The 22,959-nt window shown below is 38.7% G+C and overlaps 1 protein-coding gene across 1 annotated transcript in view; it reads left to right on the forward strand.

The window, feature by feature from the left end:
• The first annotated feature begins 4,232 nt into the window (after positions 1–4,232).
• Positions 4,233–22,959, forward strand: part of Wge (BAH domain and coiled-coil containing protein winged eye) — a 193,840-nt gene continuing 175,113 nt past the window's right edge. Inside the window, exon 1 of the mRNA XM_076392062.1 lies at positions 4,233–4,306. The gene's annotated coding sequence lies outside the window, so the exon portion shown is untranslated. The remainder of the gene's footprint in view (positions 4,307–22,959) is intronic.

The following is a 22,959-nucleotide window of genomic DNA, read 5'->3' on the forward strand; positions in this document are numbered from 1 at the left end:
TAGTTCAGATGATGTTAATTTGTGTTATTGTGTTAAATATAAGCTTTTTGCAATAATATGTGAAGCTTACTCGATCTTGTGATACTCTTTTCCTTTAAGATCAAATTCTATTTGAGCTGTGGAATTTTTTTATCAGTTATCAATAATAGGAATTTAAATAAATTTCATATTATTGTAAATCTAATTGTTAACTTACCTTTTTTTGTTTAGGAAACATCAATTCCCTTGGAGAAACAGGCGACATTTTCTACATTCTTATGGCTGTCGGCTACGTCTTCGACATGAGCCAGGTAATACAATATTTACAATATTTTACTAAATGACTACGTTTTATTTCTGATGATTCGTTGTTTGGAAAAATGTCGATGCCATTAATCTTGCGATAAAGGGAGGATAAAATGTTTTATGATGTTTATTTTACGATAAATATTTTGTACTGTATATTCACGAAAATTGCTGTATTTGTTTGCTTTACTGCTTGGTTTTTATACAAAAAATACAAAATAATTGCAGCTTTGATATAAATTAATACCAGAATAGAATTTTTATTTATATTCCAAATTACAAAATATCAAAGTCGTTGACAGTATGATGACAATGATTATTCAAAATTTTTACTTAAAAAGTCTCTTATGGAAATACTTTATAAATATGTACTATGTAACTATTTCCTCTACTTTATCTCGAGATATTTTGTATTATCTTAAATTTGAATTGATTCTATTTATACGCATCAATCATATTTATGATGCCAAGTATATTTATTTATTTCTATAGTTAAACAGATTAAACTTACCACCATAGATACACTTACCTATAGGTACTCATCTTAGTCTCTATTATGTCTTATCACATATCTTTCTCTCCATTCCATCAATCAAACGTTATCAGAACTTCGATACATTAATCGTTATTCGTGATCAGTCGAATAAAATGTGTCTAACAAGATATTTACTGGAATAGAAGAAATGTTTGTCTTCACCAAATTATTTGAGATAGCCGAAAGTAACGTTAGAGAAAATGGTACAGCAATGTTTTACACTTTCACAAGGCTACTAGAATATTCTTACATTGTGTAGAAGGTTAAAATATTCGTCGTCAATAACAACTCACTAAAATAAAGTAGTTTTACCCTTGGTAAAGAAAGTATTCGCTGTCCTTGGAGCCACGTGTGACAACGCTTACCTTTGTTTGTTGGGTCTCCAGTCTCCATTCAGGACGACGTTTACTTGTGTCTACAGCACAGATGTTTACAAGCAGTAGACTTTCTAATTCTTCGTTCCGCTTCCTTCACGTGTCTGAAGTTTAGATATTCCATTTATCTTTCGTCAACAAATTTATTCACTATTGCCAACCATGCTTATTACAATGTTCAGAAAAATTAGAAATTATTACATTCTCCATTTTCCTTCAAACAAATTATTTTTGCAATTCTAAATACAGATGTGTCTATTTTTTTATATGCAATATGAATCTGCTTAAATGTAGTGATCATTTTTTACATTAGGTTTTAAAAAAGCATAACAGCGAAGAAAAATTTCATTTGATTTCTTGTGAAACTGTAAAACCATTTCTAAAATCTGCCAAGATTTTCGGAAGTGTTGTCGTAACATTACATTTACGTTTTTCCCATATATTCTGTGCAATAAAAATATCGGAGCAAACATCGAAAACAGCGTCCCCGTGCAAATCGATCGCGTCACTATTTTATCGCGAAAAGAATTTATCATTGGTGTTTATTCGATTCACGTTCGAACGTTGATAAGCGTAAAAGATTGCCCGTTTCATGAAACGAATATTCATTTCCATTTTCAAGTCGTTGGAATTTAGTGCTACAATTACGTTGCACGTCACGTTTACTCGTTTAAATATTATTTTGCATGCTGACTATCGGGAGAATCAGTGATGTAGCCTTTAACGTAATTATTTACATATTAATTTTAACAAATATAACGAAATAATGTTTAACGTATTTCTGAAGCCATTTTAACGAACTTTACGTTCTGTATCAATGATTCAATATTTCGGGAATAAAGCTAATCATCATCTCTTGAGTAATATCTGTGCTCAATTAATTACAGTAGTTAGGTAATTATGAGAGCGACTTAAGTCAAAAATTGAAGAGAGTTGAATTTATCACTTCACTATCGTTAGATGTAAATTATAAATTCATCTTTTCTAAATTTTTTACTTAAACCACTGTCGTAATTATCAGCATTCGTAGCACTTTATTCGTTCACTTGAAACCGAATTATAAGGCACATTATTCATTGTATCGATAGTAGATATACTCTAGCTTTTATCTTACAAAGCTAATCGTTTTAACATTCTAGTATCTCAATCAAGGTTCAAAACTTTGAAACCCAATCCCTCAAAAATAACAATAGGGTAAGTGTAATATCCTAATCCTGTACATTAGCTATATCACTAAAAAACGAAACGCAACAAAGCGACTAAGCTGCAAAGGTAAGGAGGAGATTCCTTGCTATCACTTTTAAGTTTGGCCGCTTTGTTGCATTTCATTTCTTAAAGACTTAGCTAATATCCAGTATTAGGTATTATCCAACATTATTTCTATACCTGAAAACCAACATGACCCAAGCCCTCATTTGTTATTTTCTGGAGAGCCAAGAAACAATAAACGATTACCCATCGCTTAACATTATATTTGAAGTAGTTTCTACTATTAAATTTCCTCAACTTATAACGTACCTTAACCAAATTCCTATTATTCTAATAAAATAGCCAGAAAGCAATAAGATCCTATAACAAACTTAACTTTGAAAAAAATGAACTTGGGTTAGTCTAGCTCTCAGGCCCAGATTTAAAGACACTTATCCTATGCAACTTCCCGACTCTTCCACGTCGATCACAGTAAACTCTGTTTATCATTAGCTTTCCCCACAAATCACTCCGTCTCTAAAATCGCCACTCGCTGACGCTCGTCACATGATTCACATTGCATAACTCCCCTAAAACGCGCGGGAAAGCGTTCAACTCGCACCGCGATCCCTGTCCCTTGATATCGGAGCGGCGAAAAATCGAGGTTCGAGCTTCGTCGTGGGCGTGGCCAGCGCCCCGCCCACAGCCCTTCCAGGCGTGGCCCAATGAAGTGGTCGCGCGTAGTGGGGGCGACGGCGTCGAACCCCACCAGCCGCAGTCACAATTGAACCGTTCGATGGTGAGCATGTTGCACGAGATGTGCCGCGTTACGGGTGGATCTTTAACCGGAAGCGAAGATCACCGCCCGTTGATTGTGTCGTAACGTTACACGCGGTTATTACAAACGTACCGTGTCCACTATAACCACGTGTGCACGTCACTCTGTGAAAACTCTCCCTCAGTGAACGCTCGAAGGAGTCGCGAGCGCGTGAATCGAAGGGTTGCGAAATTCAACGACACGAGAAGTGGACACGATCGACTGTTCCACGCGTAACAGGATCGAACCCCTGCGAATCTGTCGGCCTCGAAAGCTCCCGAAATTCTCTACCTGGAATACGAGAGAAACGTCTGGCTCGCTCGCCTGGCAGCTTTAAGCCGGCCGGCGCCCGCATTAAAGGGAATATATCCGAGCGTTCGAGCAACCGACGACTACGTTCTCGTCCACCCCAGTGTCTCAAAGTGTCCCTCGATCTCTGTCCTTCGATCGTAGATCGAGTATCGAACCTCGTCGCCTGTCACTAATATTCGGCAGATTTCTGCTCGCGAGATGATCGGCTGCTCGCGGGAGTACCCGAACGTCGGATGAAAATCGTCGCGTCGCGTATGTGGAAGAGTTATCCACTGAAAATGTAGCTTCTCGCGATACTTGTTCGTGCCACCTCCTTTCGAGAGAGGCTGTGAACGGAGAGCTCGATTCGTTGTTTGCGTCGCTTGGTCCGCTTCGCTCGCTGTTATTGCTAAGGATCGATCGAGTCGAGCCTAGATGTTTCTGTTATCGTGGTTGTGAACCCAGCTTGTTCCTCGCGGAGTGAATATCGTGTGCAAAGTTCCATCGACTCTGTCCATGGATATTTGTGATTGTTCACGGCTGGTTTCGTGTTTTCAAGTGGAACTTGCCTCAGCACAGTGAATAGTGAAGGAACGAGTGTGATACGCGATAGTGTGCTGGAGGTGGCGTAACAGGAGCCTCGACGTTCCGACGGCTCCGTTCTCGCGACGGATAGTGCTCGTTTCTCTCTTCTGTACGAGGAGGATGTTTTTGTGAACAGATATTCTTCGTTCTTGGGGATCCCTCGCCAGGATGACCAGGATCTGTCGTTCAGCGTTCGTTTAGCCGTCACAGTGGAGTTCTGCTTAATCGCAGGTAACTTTCTTTTTCTACTATGCGTCCTCGGTTGGAGCGCTGAGCGATGAGTTGAAATTTTAAATATTAAAGGATTCTCTGTAGCACGTTTTAGCATAAAAACGTAAAAATGTAAAATTGGGTTTGGTTGACCGATTCGAAAATGGCGGCGAAAATATTCGGAAGGTACTTTCTGGAAACTGGATTTAAGTGATAGTTGTGGTTCGGTGGATGTTTCGAAGTTTTCGAGATTTTGGGAGAATTGTAATCGACGGGGCAAATAATACTTTTGTGTTGTTGTTTAGGGTGTGGTGGTTTTCGAATGAGAAGGTTTTGAAAAATTTATGTCGGAAGGTATTGAAGTGTTCTTTGCGAACCTTTTTAGCCAAAAATATTGAGTCTATTTTGGAAAGTAAAGAAGTTACTTGAGTCCTTTCGGAAATTAGAAAAAAGTTGTTTACGAGATTTTTTTGTGAGTTTCATTTGAGATTTCTCTGTCTATACTTTGTTTTCAGTTCAAAAATAATTCAGTAAAAGTAGAATTACTTTTTACTTTTATAGGGAAGTAATTTCTAATACAAAAATTTGATTTTCGTTTGGTTAATCCAATTGAAATTAGTTTGAGACTTCTCTATTGCGTTAACTTATTTATTGTTATTTATCATTTGTTGAGATAGTATCTCACAATGCGAGACGTATTTCGGCGTATTAGTCCTTCATTTACGCAACGTACGATTTGCATAGCATGTATGAATTTCAAGTACACGATTGTAATAGGCGGTGTCTTTTCACGGTCACGTGAATCGCTCATTAAATCAATGATTTTCGATTGCTGGACCCTGTCATTTGGCTTCTGTCAATAGGCACACGCTGTGTTACTGAAATTATTGGGTGCACGTAACGGTACGCATTCAGCAGAGATGGACAAAGGATGACAATGCTGAGTATATCACGATTTTCAAGCAAAGAATTGTTATATACAAGAGGAACCTAATTATATCATTTCGTTTTGAAAATTCAATATGAGAAAGTCTTTAAAAAAGGGCGAAATTTATGTAGAGCCTTGTTTCTATTTTTCTTTGGCTTTTAAATCATTGAACCCCGATTTTAATTAAAAACAATTCTTTCTTCTCCTAAAGACAACAAAATTTCTAATAGGTACTCTTTCTCTGAGAGTACTATACCTAAAAATAATTTCTATGCAATTTAAAACTTGAATCTCTATGGATCTTGTAGACCTTTAACAAGTAGTATTAAATCCTCTTTCTTACATTTAAAGTAAATTCTCTCAACAATTGACAGAAAGAAAATTTTAGGATTCATAAATGTCGGATCTGTTTTCCTCAGATGAATCATTTTCTAACGAAGTTCCATACAAAACTCGTCTGAGAGACAGCTTTTCCTTAACAAGTGAGATCAGAACCTTAGTAATCCAAAGCGTGCAACCGAAACGCTCGCTTCTTATTGTCTCATTGATGTCTATTATTGTTTCCTTTCCGAGGAAACACACGACGCTCTAATCCCTCAGTGAATGGTGTCACACATGCATCGATTATCGATCTTCTTAGTATTTCTGTTCTCGTTTGGTGACTTTCTGCGTGTTTTCGTCGACGCGTTCCAAACGCCGCGTTATCGGCAACGACGAATTTTTATCGAAGAAGAACACTTTCCACGCGATGTTTGAATGCACCCTTTTTATCGATGGCTGACTTTATCGATACCCCACCCTTACGTAATTCTTGCACACGTAAATTGAAAGCTGTCTAGGCTCATTTGTATCCAAGCGACACCCCCGAGAAAGAAGCGTTTGGAATATTTTATCGATTTTAGGACGTTTTTGAAGAGTATTTATGGGTCGCAGGAAACGTCTGAAGTGAAAATATTGACAAACGTTTGTGTGTAAATATGTGGGGTGGCTTACATAGGCTACTGGTGTTTCAAGAGGAAGTAATGTTTGTGAAGTTTTACTGTTAAGAAAAATTAGATGAAAGAGTAATACAGTGGGAAATTACTTTTCACTTTGAAGACAGCTTTTAAGTATACACTGTTCATTTTATTAAATGCTTCGAGCAGTTTTTCTTAACAATTTTCTCTGTTTTGCCTAATTATTTACTGAGGTAAGAATTTATTACGATAATTATACTGTGGTTGTTTATCTATAGTCGTCACTTTATGAGCACTATTGAAACAGTGAAATCTAAATAAAGATTTGTTGTTTCACGCTCTAAATAAATATTATGATGTGTACTTACTCTATTTCAATACCTGCACTTTTCTACCTATTTAAATTTCCTATAAATGCAGAAACATTCATATTAGAATATTCAAGTATGAAGTTGCAAATGAAAGCGTTAGTAATCCTTGGAACGATTAGTCTCAGGTGTATGTATATTAATTAAGACTAATTTATTCTTCCTTTTTTTTCGGAGCTCTAGTAGTCTGCTAAGTACCCTGTATATTTATAACAGATCAGCGGATTAAAACAGCGATATAAACGCGTTCACGCAGAGTATCTTTTCAAGGTTCTTTCGCACTGCACAGTAATGCACAACTCTGCAGGTCAATTTTCTCGAACTTCTGCGCGGTTCACAGTTCACACTGAACTGCCTTTTTACCCTCGACCGAGTTCCCTCATCCATCCCTCGTGGGCACGCGAACTTGCCTTCGTAAAAAAGGAGAGTCAACGAACGTTTTCGAAGCTAGCCAAAAGTTCGGACGTTCTGCACCGTGGAATCAGCGTGTGCTCAGGATTCTTTTATCTGAATCTGTGAGCTGGACCGGAGGCGAGACCGCGCGATATCGCGCGTTTCGAATTTCTAATTTAAAGTTGTGACGGTGGCGCTCGAAATGAATAGAATTAAATGGAACGGAGTAAACAGAAGTTAATTTAAAGTTGACAATACCTGTTTGTGCTCGAAGTTCTGGCTCTCCTTTCGCGCGTTTCAGCTCTGCCTTTGGGGGCCGCCCTGTTGAATCCTTACGTGTTCGAGTATTTGAAGGCATCGCTGATTCAGATATTCGATAGACACAATTTCAATACTGTTCAAATATTAGAGTAAAGGAGAGGGTAAGAATACGAAGTGCCTAATTTCATTTTTAACCCGAGGAGTCTCACAAGTTAGTATAAATAAAAAATGAGGTGAATAACTCTAGGGAATTTCGCGTGGAATATGCTGTATGAGGATAAATATTGTAGACTTTACGCAAGTTTTGAAATTGTTATGTTTTCGAAATTAAGGGAAAGTCGAGCATGGAATTTGGATAGTAGTATGAAATAGTATTGCATATAAGGAAAGTGTTGCATATGCAAGAACTAAAAGTTTCTTAAAGCAGGCGAAACAGTATGCATTCCGAGCAGGCGTGCAGCGTGCGAATATAAATACAGTATAGGATTTATAATAGGAGAGGAGGGGGTATGGGAGGAATTTACAGGCTCCTTCCCCGTCTTTCCCAGCATAATAAACAATAAACAGCGTTTGGTCTGGTGTTCGGTGCCTTTATTCGACGGAAACTGCCGTCGCCGTGAAGCCGTATTGCCAAATGCGAAGTACTCCAGATATTTCACGTTATGGCTAAAGACGAGCCTCGTTCATCTTAGAGATTACGTATCCCCAGTGCTTATTCCGATCGTTTTAGGGGGTTTTTCAACCGTGAAACGATCGCAGTTTCCTGAAATAATTGTTGGAACGGCGACGCTGCGAGTCAACGTCCGTCCAGACAAAAAACTGTGCCGATTCGGTTCCCTTCCTGGCACACGTGTGCTAAACGACCACGTTTCTTCCTCCTTTTTGCATTCTAAATTCTGTCCTACTCGAACGGTGTCAATTTTCTAGCTACAGAATCTCTCGAGTCGAGACGCGTTGTTTTTTTTTTCTTTTTCTTTTTGCGAATTCAGCGATCAGCGCGTGATGTTATTCTTAAATGAGATATTCTAATCTTGACTCTGCTGAGATTCTGGAAATGCGTTTATGAGGAGCTGTGGGAAAATTACAGTGTGTAGAGTTTTTGGAGTGTTGCACACTACCGTGCATAAGTATCTGGACAGTTCTCCATTATTGCAATATGTAAAACATACTAAGTAAAAGACTGTGCTATAGTTTTGACTACAAACCTCATCTCAGACGATTATATAAGGCTTATAAATACTGATGAGAGCAATATATGATAGCAATTAGTATAAATGAAATAATTGTAAGTATTTGAGGAATTTCTAGTAACATGTAAGTGTTTAAATAATTATACACGCTTGTGTATAAAATTGTTAAATGTACATAGAATCTGTTAATAAATTAGCTTAAACGAATTATTTTCAGTCATTGTAAAATGGCAATCTACTTCTGAATATTTGACCATCTGTTATAAAATTATAGTGTGTGTTATAAAAGGATGTTAGCGTTTCTTCCGATTTTCTGCATTTACTCCTCCATTTACAGCTTAAAGTAGCATTCAAGTGAATAATAGTTGACCTCTTGGCGATCTTGAGAATTTTCTGTATCTCTTTCTAGACCTCGAATCATAGAGTGAGCTAACTTTCAGGAGATTCAGTTAATTTTAAAAGACACGCCTGTTGGATTTGTATAAGACAGGTGTTGTTCGAAGACGTATGGTCACGTTTAAGATTGTACGCAAGATGTAAGTGGAGGACGCGTAGAGGCTACATCGCTTTACGTAAGGGTCATATACATCATTTTTCTTCGACTAGTCGTGAAATCAAATTAGACGATCGTTTCATGCTTCTTCTACCACCAATCGTCCCACTTGATAATTACATGGTGCAACGATTACCCCGCCAGACGTTAGAAGGCTAACATTAATAAAAGATCGTATGAAGATTAAATAGCAATTAGTGTTTTATTAAAAATATGCAGAGATTAAAATATTACAGGCGGTGTGATAAGAGTCGCATGAGAGCTAATAGAAGGAATTAAGTATATTTATTATAATTGATCAGTTATGAGAGACCTTCGGAGGACTGTCTTTAATAAATTAACATTAAAGTTCAAAAAGAGGTAACGTTGTATATACTTGTTCATACTTATGAGATAGAAAATGAGTTTCAAGATATGATAAAATTCTAAAAATGTTTGGAAAGAAAACAACAAGTAACCTACTCCATCCATCAAATTAATTAGTCTTAAGTCGAAGCATTTCAAACATTTCCTCAAGTGTCTGCGTTTTTGTGATCAGTAGTAGATACTTAGACTGCGCGAGACACCAACAAGTGTCTGCGACTATGGTTAACAGATACGGGCTAGAGAGTTTCCATGCACTGTATACGCTATAATAATACGTTAATAGTGAAAGAGTTAGTGTAACTAGAATCGTTTCGATGCCCATCGCTGCCACCACAATTTGCTTCTTTGGATCCTTCCTAGGAAGAACATCAGTCTTTGTTCGAACTGATTGCCACGGATCCGTTAGATTCTCGATTCTAGCCGAGCAAAAGGTGCCAGGTAGACGACTGCCAGGACCAATCAAGTAGAACGTTTCGAAAGAGCGGACCAGGTCATTTTAGAACGAACGAGCGATTCGGTACCCAAAAATCAACGTGTAAAGCTACAGTTGGGAGTAGTTATGGTTGGATCTGGCTTTATTCGTCAGAACAGAAAATTTGAGAAAAAGTATCATTTCCTGTACGGTGTTATTACGTGTCACGCACAAAAATTAGGCATCTACTATTTAATGACGACTTGTTGGGTTGAAACGTTTGGAGTTGAAATCGTGAGAAATGTTTTCTTCACCTCGAGACACTTTTCAAACTTATTCATTTTTCGTGGTAAGAAATTTTACTAGATAATGAAGGTTTCAAGATCAAAGGTGGCTAAATTTATAGTAAATTGTTTGGAAAGTCCTGCTTTTCAGAGGTGAAGATGAGATCAAGTGAATAAGTAATTTCAAGTACACATGAATATCACAGAGCTTTTATCGAGACAACTCTAATTAATCGGTATTATACTAGAGTCACACAAGTGTAAAGAACGAGTCATTGTACCTGTGTTTTCATTATTTTTAATTGTGAAAAGGAAGAAAAACATACAATCGTTAGTGATTCTAGTCTCATACCTGTGGTTGTAAGGCAGAGCAAGCTATCTCAGATTTTCAAGAAACTCGAGATAAAGGCCTTAATTGAGAACGAAAATGTTGGCTTTATATTTGCAGAAAAAAAGAAAAAGCATTAAAAGAATTTTTCCACTCAAAAGTAAGCGTTCAAGAAGACACAAGTCTATTAAAGTTGAAAACTTCAAACTTCAATACCTCGAAAACAAAAATATGTGACTCAAGTCTTAGGTCATTTTACCTTACACCACAGATATATTCCTGTTCATTATAGAGTACATATCTATAGTTGTCAGACAAAACGACTTATATCACAAATTCGAGTTAAATCCTTAATTGACACCTGGAATATAGAATCTATATTTTCAGAAAGAAAAAAGAGCATTAAAAGAATTGTTTTAGAATTTTTTATTTTAAAGATAGAAGACACAAGTCCACAAGATAGTACTGAAGCCAAAAACTTTAAACGCCAGTATCTCGAAAACAGAAACATGTGACTTAGGTCGTTCAGCCTTACAACCACAGATATAAGCATTTTCACGTACTGGACCAGCAGGGTTGAAACAGTCGACAATATTTAGGGGTTGAAATTAGTCGCGCCTAAGTTCCACGGTAATGTGAGAGAAGCCCATTTCAGCAGCAGGGACTTGAACATAACATTTGCGAATATGTACTTAACGAATTTCGGTTAGCGTGGCCGAGAATCCGAGGCGAGGCAATGGCTGGCGTATATTCCAAAGGTTATAAAAACCGGTCCTTTGCCAGACGAAACGTCGAGCCCAGCAGAGGCGAGAGAGTGACGTCTCAGACCCCGAGGAGAACTCTCCTCGGAAATGACGAGGTTTAGCGAACTCACGCCTGTTCACCTGCGTTTAATGTCTGCCTTTGCTCTATAGAAGCTTTGTGACACGAGAGTGTAGGCTACACCCGCCAAGGGGAGGAGACTCGCCGATTATCCCGGCGATTAATGACGAACGACTAACGAGCCACGAAAATCATTCGACGCGTGCACGCGCAGCTCGCCTGGAAAAGATGAGGCCTCGCCTTCCTCGAGGTGTATTTCTGGCCTGCCTTTGACAGCGAATTTTCCCAGTGATCTTTTGTGCTGGGCCTCAATCCAGTTGCTCGTGAAATTGTTAGGGAAATTGAGCAACGAAGAGGTGCTGCAGGGTTCTAGTGTTCCGTTGTGTTTTGAATTTTTTGATTTGAGCGCTTGTGAAGACGCGAGACTTAAGCTGCGTCTACACTGAAGCAGCAATTAGAAAGTTTTTGTTGCTTGTGCTTCATGTAATTTTGAAAAAATTGCTGTTTGTTGTCTTAGCAGCAGAAACAAATGTTGCTTCAAACTGTATGTTTTGTCGACCCATTAAGAACATATTGTTGCTTTGAAACCGAAACAATGCTTTTTCCTCGAAGTATCTTGCTTCAATGTGAACAAAATGTTTCTATAAGTTGGTGTTTGTTGTAAAGGTTTTAGAGCATGTAGCAACAAGATGTTCGTTGTAGCTTCGGTGGAGATACAGCTTCTTCAGACACGTTATGTGATGGTATTTCTGTGACTAAAATACACTAGACACTAGATACTAGACATTAGGACCTCGATTAACTGGCTTAACTCGAGACTCAAACCTGAAGCACCTCACTAATACCTAATTTTATTTTTTCCTGTAAACTACTACTAAACCATAATTCAAGTCTCACTATCAGTCGATGTTTTACCTTGTTCTTCTTATCAAACTGCGGGTGTTTATGCAGATTCCTATTTTTTTTAACACGATTAGGGAAATAGAACCCACCTAGAGATTTATTTCGTCCCTCCCTCAAAAGAATTTTTAAAATTTTGAACATCGTTAACAACCAAGCGATACTTTTTATTTTCGAGATACATACACACCTTCCACGTTCTCTCGTTTTTGCGTGAACATCGCATCGAAGCGTTTCGACGCGTTTTAAACGCTCGCGTAAAATTGTTCGCGGCTCAAGCGAAGAAAATTTCAGTCGCGCTTTTATCGTGCTTTGGTATTTTCGAATTTCGAGGTAACGCGAAATCGCGGGAAGCGATTGCAGAGGGAGAGTGTTTGATCCACTGTTCGATGATTAAAATGGAAAGCAACGTGGTACGCGGCGTGAAAAATGTCTGACGACGGTGCGTGTGTATCGCAAAGCGAGCGGTGCGCGTGCTTTTTATCGATTCCGCGATCTAGACGGCATGTGTGCTCTGAAAATTTGCGTTTTTCGAAATTTCAAATGCTAATAGGCGCTGGCGAAGCACGACTTTACGAGTTACTGGTTTAAAGTTCGATCCTTTCGTGACTGCGCCTAAATGCGCTGAATACGATAATAATTATTATTACTATGAAAAGTAAAAACAGGAACGAAATTAAATATAAACAAGGGCGGCGCTATCGCTGAAGCAAAATTGATAAGCACTTTCTGTAGTAAATTTGTAGAAGAGACTTACAAAGTACAAAAGAAATGTATTCAAAAACAGTTTTATCTAAGATTAAAATCACCGTGCTCGTGGAATTTCTGTGAATACTATGTGGTAGTCATAGTTTTAATTGCACAGTGAATATGGTTACAAGTTATCTACTAATTGGAGGGCTGAAGATCATAGTATGTACTCAAATCGTGTAATAAAAAAGAATAAACCGTGACTCATGTTTCGTAATTATTAAAAAGGAACAACACATTTCCATGTACAACTCTTTCTCGAGTGAGCTACCAGCAGACCCATCGTCGTAAGCTCTTCATTAGAGAGCCGTGGCGAGCGAGCGCTATAGTAACGTCATAGGTAAAAAGATTCCAAGCTACACGGCACCGTTCCTTTCTCGTCGACGTAGATAAATAATTAAATCGCAGCGGAGGAGTAGGGGGAGGAAGAGCGATGTTGATTGGGCAAAATTTCGCAATAGGGCGCTAAGACTGGGCGACCGGTTCTTCTTTCGGACAATGACGTCGTCCCTCCTTGCTTCGTCCACTTTGTAGCTCCTTTCTCTTCCTCGTTGCTCTCCCGTCCTCCCTCTTCGTCTTCCTGTCCGCTTCCCCGTTTTCCCTTTGCTCCCCCGCGCCCGTGGCTTTTACCAGTCACGTCCTCCAACAGGTACCAGTACGTAAAATGTACTCAGGACATTAGTCCTACGCGAAACATGATTCGTGCGGGCGAGCGACGTCCACCTCACTCCTTACACGTGTATTTGGATCCGTGGAGTCGCTCTGTTCGAGGAGTGCCCACGATGAAGCATCATCGCGTGGACGAATCTCGTTTCAAACGAATTTCATTAATCTCTCGGTTGATGCGAGCTTATTACAGTGTTCTCTTCTTAGACGATCGTTATCATTGTTACGTATTTGCGATAAGTTGAGATTCTAACATTAGTGGAGAGAAAGATATAAAGGGAATATTTCCTTGTTTCGATCTTTTTCTTTTCAGGATAATTTGTGCAAGTCCTACCAACTTTATTAAAATTTAATTTGTATTGTACTGGTATGTGCGTGAATTAACATACTGGTTCGATTAGTCCTGTTAATTTAATGTGACAGCTTTTTGATAGTTCTTTTGTCTTTATTTATTGAGACAAGGTTGAAATTGTCAAGAAACCGCCATGTTGATCTTGTACAAATTTTTCTCAGAAGAAGTAGGAAATGTTTTCCCTATATTTTTCTTTCTTCTAAGATTGTGACACAGGGTTCAGGGGAAGACTATGTGGAAGAAAAATTATGTATACAGGGTGTCCTGTGATAAGTGGGCAATATTTTAGAGGCTGATTTAATACCTAATAGCAACTAAAAAAATTCATATAAATCTATGTCCTACTTTACCTTATTTACGAGATAGGAACGAGTCTTGAGTTTTGCCATTTTGTGTCTGATTACCTTCACAAGAGATCCTAAAAAAATGAGTCTGTACTTTGCATCTCAACGAATGCCTGGAGGCATTTTGTCATTGGTGTGGCTCTTCCAGTGTACTCCTTGATGTTCCTCGAATTTGTTTTTTTGAATATTCCCCGAATTTAATTTATAATTTCTATTTCAGGAGTTCTTTGAATATATTCTATAACTTTGATCTTTAACTAGTAAACGTTTCATAATGAATAGAGGTGCATTTACCAAACTGTTTTATAGTTATAATTCAAAACCCACGTCTTTAGAATCATGCCACTTTTAAAGTACATGAGCGACATTTTTATGTGTAGTTTTCTCATGATCTTTAGATGTTGAATTAGTCCCTGAAGTATTGCCCCATTTATTACAGGACACCCTATATGAGTAGAATATAAAAGATCCCATACGGATGGATTAAAAGAATTGAAAATAATTGACAGAAACACAGAGCGCAATGGATGAAGTCGTTTCGTCGAATAAAAATCCTCTTGCAAATGCATCCCACAGAACGTATTTTCCCACTACGTGGCGCAGCTGCTAGGGGAAGCGTATACTACGACTAGAATCGAAATTCATTTCCTTTTCAAGTTTATTTCCCGCAGCAGCCTCGGCACGTGAAACACATCGTATCCACGCGGTACATGTTGTCGGTTCTTCTGTCGGAATTAGATCCACGAGATGTTGAACGCTGCCGACGCCGTTTTAAGGGTCGCGTTCAATTAAGCCCGCATCCGTCAATAGCTCGTTTAGCACGTGAAAGTCACTCGATGCAGGCTTATTAACGTGAACACTATTTTATTGCGCTCCATGTCGAGCAGTGTTTTCATTTTTGCGCAACGCGTTAGATAAGATACAGCCCTGTTACATATAACGGCTGTCGGGCTGTTTGGACAGCTGACAATAGCGACGATGTAAATAATGCTACCACGATGACGCTCGGGCTGTACACTTGCTACAGGGAATACGGCACGATCGTAAAATCTGTCGGGGGGGCTAAAAACAACACGATTTGAATATCGAAATGAGAGGCTTGACAGATTTTTGGGGGAGGAGGAAACTAAGGGAGAATTTATAAGCGGCAGGTTTGCTCTGCTGAATCTTCATTTTTTGCTTAATGAGGAACTGTCGTCTTATGCTCACAAAATACGGTATTTATGTAGTCGTTATAAACTCGGGGCTCAGCGTAAGCAGCCAGTTTACAGAGGGTAGGAAATATCTTTTTGCGGTTAATTTATGCGTTAATAACTTGTTTGTGTTTTATCAGATGCTAAAACGAAAGAAAGTGAACAGATAGGAGATATATCTTGAGAGAAATACATACATTAGTCTATAATTTATTACATATGATTATATCGTCTCTGTGAAACTAAACTGGAAGTCTTGCGAAGGTAGAATTATTTCAACAAAATCAAACTACAACTATTATAAGAATAGATTCGAAGTGCAGTGTAAAATACATAAAGTTCATAGACCTCGTCACAAACCTTTTCACAAATTATAAAAATCAATAAAAAGGTAATTTCTTCTCAGGGTCTCTCATATTTCGCCTTAGTACCGCAAGGTTAAGCTAAAATCACGCTGCATCCTTTCCATGAAGTGTACAATTTACCCCACCGCAACGTCAACTTCGCAGTGTCTTCGTCTTCGTTCCTTGGTTTCACCAAACGCAACAATTTCTGTATGTAATATAATATACACAAGGAGAACTTCTCGATGGTTTTCCCCGACGTGTCTCGAGCGTGTTAAATCACGCTACGATGTTAATCCCACAGTGCTCTCAGCTTCTAACGAAAAACAGCTAATGGGGGACACGCGCGTCGTAAATTTTCAAAGAGATTTGTCATTTTGTTGGCGGCCGCCGTTGCTAATAGTGTCTTTTGAGAGGGGAATGCTTGCAACTTGAAATAATTAGGAGTCATCGCTTCTAGGGTCTGGATCGCGTCTAGAGTATAAACATCTGATTTTGGAACCTGAAGTCCTGGTGGCAACAGATGGGATTGAACCTGGACCACTAGGTCCTGCGTTCAAAATAAGAAATCCCCTGATCAAACGAATCAGTGAGTCAAAGAATAGTTTAAGTCCAAAATTAGCGATTTTCAAATCTCGAAATTACAATATTTGAACTCCAGAAACAAAATGTATGAAGTCACACAGAAGCCAAGTGGATTTAGGCCTCAATAGATACTAAAATAAGTTTCTGCAAATACTATTTAAGAAAAATCTTATGCGATGTATTAATACCTTTTTTCAAAAGTCATGTTCATTCTGAAGTTGTGGAGTCTACATTGATCTAAGGATTAAAACTAGTTATTCTTTATAAAATCCTTAATCCTTATAAAATATCTCTGTATGCCATCGAACACCACCAGCCCCGAGTCACACGAAACCTTAACCCAGACCTGGCTCTATAATCCAGACACATAAAACGCCTAGGAAAGCAACTTGGAATCAACTATATACATCTCAAAATATAGTTTTCAGACCAGCACTGTTCTTCAACTCACCCATTCAAAAGAATTTCTCTCAAAAACAAATCCACCAATCTATCCAATTCTCTCCCTCTCAAGTTTCCTCTCATTAAAAGAAGAACCCACCTACAACATCCCCTGAATCTCTCTTGCACCACGATTCACGATCCACCCTGTATCCATCTGAAAACCACTGTTCACTACAAGCTAATATCATCGCGAATCCAGCCAACAGTATCGGTTGCATCAATCCTACGATAAAGTCCTACCTGTTTCCCCAGTACAAGCCCGATCAGCTGAACGGCGCGTTCGTGGTCATAGCCGCCGACATTTTTGAGCGGGGCGCACAATGGAGCGATAACGAACAAAGAAATTGTTTTAACGCCGTTTAACCGTTCTGGTGGAAGCCACTCCCGCGCGTCCGTAAACGGCGCGCGGGTTCATCCAACACAAAAGCCCTGGTCGGGCAGAGCTTAGGAACAGCCGCGCGGGATGGCACATAAAGCGTTTATTAAACGTCAATTCCCTTTGATCGGACCATTGACACTCGGTCGTTCTCGCGTGTCTGCTCCCTCCTGCTCGGCTCGATACTCGTCGCCCAGTGTTTGAGGCAACGCAAGCGGCTCGTTGGAAGTACATAGCACATCGGAGACGATGGGAAAAGAGGCCGCAGATCGACGGTCGTACCCGGGGTCAGGTCAGCCAGAGCACGCAGGAAACGAGACTTACGTCACGGACTCTGGCAGCACTAGTGGAGTCCACTTTGGACACGGACAACGCGTTTTCACGATTCGATGCGTCGCGCTTCAAAGGACGGACTCGCGATAGAAGCGTCTGAGCAGCGCTGGGATTTCAACAGGCTCGGGGCGTCAGCTTTGCGAAAGAGAGGTATTTCGTGTCTCCTTCGGCGTTCTCTGAGACGCTTTTCTTTGGAAGAGTTTAACCCTTTAAGTGAGGTAGACGTTGGATGATTTTGGGTTTTATCAGCTGGAGCTGATTTTTCGTGGATGGACTCTAAGTATTTTGTGTACTCTCTCTATTTTAATAGTAGCTCAAAAGATGGGATCTATATGGTGCAGGGTATGTTGTTTGTACTGGAGTTTCTTCAAAGGCCGCCGACTTCTGTACATGTATCTGTGGTTGTAAGGCAAAATGATTTATGTTACATTTTTAAAAAATTCGAGTTAAGGCCTTAACTCTGTGGTTGTGAGGCAGAATGATCTGAGTCGCGTGGTTTTGTTTTCAAGATACTGGCGTTTAAAGTTTTTAACTTCAATACTCTTTTGGATTTGTGTCTTCTTAAGCATTTATTTTTAAGTGAAAAAATTCCTTCAAAACACAACACGTGTCCAATATTTTTGCCAAAAGAAGGAAAAATCAGAGACCCACAGTGTGGTCCTCTCCTCGTATGCTTCATTCTTCCTTTGTAGAAGATTTTACATAATTTATTAGATCTTGATGTGGAATTAGAATCAGTGATAGGTAACAGGGTTGTTTAATATTTTCTTGTTCATAAAATATCTATCTAAATGTGAGTTAACACTTTGATGACTGTTTGCTCGTCGTTGGAGCTGCCCACCATCTATGATCATTTGTCTAGGAAAGCGTAAGATATATAAATCGTTAGACAAAAGCGTGTACAAAAGATCGCAGGAAGGGAAGATAAATGCACCTTCAGGCGGTACCTACAGCGTGGTAGGAAAGTAAACTGTATCTCTATAAGCAATTTCTCGCCAGATTTATGAGATGCTCCGAGGCAACGTTTTCCTCGAAGTTTGAAAAATGTTACTAGCTTGACTCTCTCCGCAAATCTCCTTCACCATTTTTCGTTCTAAGCATTTGTCCAGTCTGAATATTCTAATATAATATAATTGCTCTAATATAATTGCTCCGTATTCGATTAACTATCTGAGACTGTTTCGGAGAACGAATGATAGTCTCGCCAAACATTATTGAGGTGCACTTTAAAATGCAATTGACTAATTTTATCTGATAATCTCGTTTCGCAAATATTCAAATAAAGTCGGTAATGCTAGATATTAATACCTTCAGATTGAATGGAATACAAAATATCCCGTATCTAAGAATGAATAGCTTTTCATGAATTTTCATAGTTTGTCGATGTTGAATATTCATGAGACAGATTAGTTCAATAGTATATCGAATTATTATCGCGCTCGCGAGGACACAAAGTTGTTACGATCGCGTTAAACTTGTTACTGGTATTTGTTGAACAGGCAAAAGCCCAGTCTCAATTCTCTGAAAGTTGTAACGAGAAAGTTACCTAAAACAACCTCTTGTAGAAAGCTAATGAAAATCGCGTACACGCTGGCGAAATCTTCTTTCTCTCTTTAATCACGGAGAACAGACTTTCGATCAAGCTGGGGCGAAGGCGTCCCTCAAAATTGTACGATTAAATTTGTGTCGGGAGACCATTATCATCAAGATGCTTCATCATCGTCCTGTTGCGATAATGGCCTCGGGAAATTTCATCGAAAACGAGATGCTGCGTTCGTGTATCGGTTTTACACGCCGCCTACTGTACATCACGGTTCTATCAAACAAACTGAAATAAGTAAATTATTTATTTAAATAAATAAATAGATAATTTTATTAAATAAATTACAAAAATGTTTAGTTTTTCAAGTTCTTAACCCCTATCGGACGTTAAATTCTCAGACCTAATTTATATAATGTCACGTGGGAAGTGGCATACGTCCGATAAGGGTTAAATTCGGAAATATAAATTTAAAAATTCAAATTTACAAAATTCGATTTAAATTTAAAATTGTGAAAATTTAAAAATTCAATTCAAATTTAAAATTTTGAAAGTTTGTAAATTCAATTCAAATTTAAAATTTTGAAAGTTTATAAATTTAGAACGTTTTAGATTTTGAAGATTTTAAAACGAAAACAGTATAAAGCTAACAATTTTAAGATTTAAAAATTCGAAATTTTTTGAATTTTCTTATTTGTTTTAATTTCTACGACGAATATCAACCTCGATTATCATTGATCATTTATTAGATTATCACACGACGTCAGCAAATTGCACGCAGCAGTTTGAGGTTGATGTATAAAGTACCCAGCAGGGGGTAGCTTCTCCGTGCTTATATGCATATTGGGTCAGAATCACAATCGAATGACTCGTCTGTAGATACGTAGCACATGCAAGCCTCGAAACTCTAGGACGGTTGGAAGTGTGTTAAAACGTTTTCCAAATACTTTCAAATCACCAATCGCTGCCTGAATCGACGCACGAGTTACGTAAAGGCTGCGGGAACAAAAAGAGCGACTACAAACACTCGCGTTTCATTTACCCGACGCCGTCTCGGCGTGAGCGTAAATAATCGACACCAGGCTGCATGCAAATAATCCGTGACTCGATTCCCATCGGTGGACGTGAGTAGGTGAACGGGTAGAAAAGGAAGAGTGCTAGGAAGCGGAGTATTAGTCGACGACAAACTGCGACATCCTCGTTTTGTACTCATCGGTTAACTAAGGAGACCCTCGCGAATAAGAGTTATTTAAAATATGCAAAAAGAAATTCACGTTCAATGGCAGATTCTTTTCGTTCTCTGCAAAGTGTAGTTAACGCTGTATGTATTATCATCTGCGATAACAAAATACAGTAAAGAAGAAAATGTGCAGAAAATGCAGAGTCTAGCTCGTGTACTTTTCACAACATCTTCGCTGCCGGTTACGCGGTAACGCGTGATGAGGATTTTTCGCAAGTAACCGATCACGCACCATCGCGTGAGACGTCTATGTTCGCTCAATGGGAGCTTTACAGTTGGCAGTTTAAGGTAGTTACACGTTTCAGATCGGCAGCAAAGGTGATAATATTACGGAAGAAAATTATACGTCAAGCTTCCTAAAACTACTATTATATGCATATTCTAGCTTAAAATAAAATTACTCTTATAGCACTTTTAAATTCATTTTGCAGCGTCTCTCTTTTAATAGCTTTCGCCGTCATATCTCGTTAATATGGTTCATAGTTATCTACAAAAATGAATCAAGCAGTCACTCCTGATGACATGGCATTCAGAGTGTTAATAAGGACACTTGGGTGCGTAGCAGGCACAAAGGAGCGCCGAAAACTAAAAATACGCGAGTGGGCGGGGGCGTGGAAGGAAAAAGATTGGTGGGAAATGGGGAAACAGTGAGCGAGGGATCTGCGACACGGTCGTTCCGTATTCGTCAGCCACGATCGTGGTAGTCTGTACGACGCGAGCAGCTAACACGATGCCAAGAATCTAAATGCGTATTCTAAGTCCCCGCGTGTCGTCGGCCTTGACCCTCGCAGACGGAAGCCACGCGACGCGATGCCGGAAAGTTCTCCGCTTCTACGCGGCGTCTTAATCACCGATCCCACGCCGAAAAACACTCGCATCGCGAGATTCCTTCCCCTTCCTCGCGACTGCGCGCCGCGATTCCCGTCGCCGTTCACGATGCGATCCGCGATTCCTTTGTCTCGATCACGTGCTTTTAAGCATCCCACTAGCCCTGACCTATACACGAGTTAATGTTCACGAGGACTGATAATACTGTGATTGTAAGGCAAAATGAACTATGGCATATTTTCAAAAAATTCGAGTTGAGCCCTTAATTAAGATGTAGAATATAGACTTTATGGTTTTAGATAATACTGTGATTGTAAGGCAAAATGACCTATGTCATATTTTCAAAAAAGTCGAGTTAAGCACTTAATTAAGATGTAGAATATAGACTGGTTTTAAATTTTGCATATTTAGGATGGTTTTAGATAATACTGTGATTGTAAGGCAAAATGACCTATGTCATATTTTCAAAAAATTCGAGTTAAGTCCTTAATTAAGAAAATAGAATATACAGTTTATGGTTTTAGAAAGAAAACAGGGCACGAGAAGGAGAATTGTTTCCCTTAAAAATAAGGGATCGGGAGAACACAAGTCTATAAGATAGTATTGAAGTTGAAAACAGAAATATGTGACTTAAGACGTTTTGCCTTACAACCACAAAGTAATGGCTTAAGATTGAAACATTTTGGACATAAAGTAGTTGACAGTAGTCGATCACTTAGCAAGGGATGTCGATTCTTTTAATGGAAAACTATGTTTGGACTGAAGAAAAAGGGGGGACTTTTTTTAATAGTCAGTTTATCGTTTAAATTAATGATATTTACTAACAGAGAAGGATTTAATAGTAATATCTAGAGTATCGAGTCGTAATTGATGATTAGTATCCAGTATCCAATCACTTCAATAAATAGTGATTTTAAAATACTTATTTATTTAATTATTTATTGTATGATATAATGAGTTATCTAAAGTTATTGTGTGATCAATTTGAGAAAGTTCAAGTAACACTATCTTATTATTGATTAAAGTGATCGACTACTGGGTACTGAACGAATCAACTACTGGATCAACTACTTTAAACCTAGGCGCACACATCCGACAATCGGTAGCCGATAAATTTATCAGTTTATTAAATGCTGATTACAGACTGAGCAATCCTTCTTTTTCCACCTAATGGATAAGAAAATAATCGATACATAAAATTCTGTTATCTATAATCGGTCTTCAGACCGACAAAATTCTCGGTCATCGATTGTGGATGGGTGTACACATAGGCTAAGACAAATACCCAATTATTGACACCTATCAAATGAATCGGTGAGTTGAAGATTAGTGGAAGTCCAAAGCTATCTGAACCTCAGAGTCAAAGTATTTGAGCCACACAGAAAACAAGTGGATCTAATATACACTCTGGCTCTGGAGTACAGATACCTATGTAAAATGCACGGAATTATAATTAGGATTAAATATCTCAAGACAAGATTTTTGGACTTGCACTAACTCACCGATTGAAATTAATGTCACTCTAAGCTATTTTACTTAATCCAGTACCACAGAATAACGAGCTAGACTCGTAGTGCATCACTGAAGCCAGCACGTGCTTTTACGAGTCAGACTCGTAAATATTGCAGGATTACTCAACGCATCTTGTCCATAGGGGATAACAAAATAAGTCCTGCGTGAATGGTTAAAGCAATGAATAAATCTTTCGATATCCTAGACGAACGAAATTGACCATCCAACTAAAACATTTAACGTTTTTAAATGGCTTGTTTTATGCACACGATATTTGGTCATATCAAATCGTGGTCTATACACACTATTTTACTCTATTTTTGCACACGTTGTGGTCTGTCTTTCTCTACAACACGCCTATATAGAGGACTGTAATCAAATTTTTTCTACGTCGTGAAAGATCGCC

The sequence above is a fragment of the Calliopsis andreniformis genome, chromosome 2 (genome assembly GCF_051401765.1).
Source record: "Calliopsis andreniformis isolate RMS-2024a chromosome 2, iyCalAndr_principal, whole genome shotgun sequence".
NCBI lineage: Eukaryota > Metazoa > Arthropoda > Insecta > Hymenoptera > Andrenidae > Calliopsis > Calliopsis andreniformis.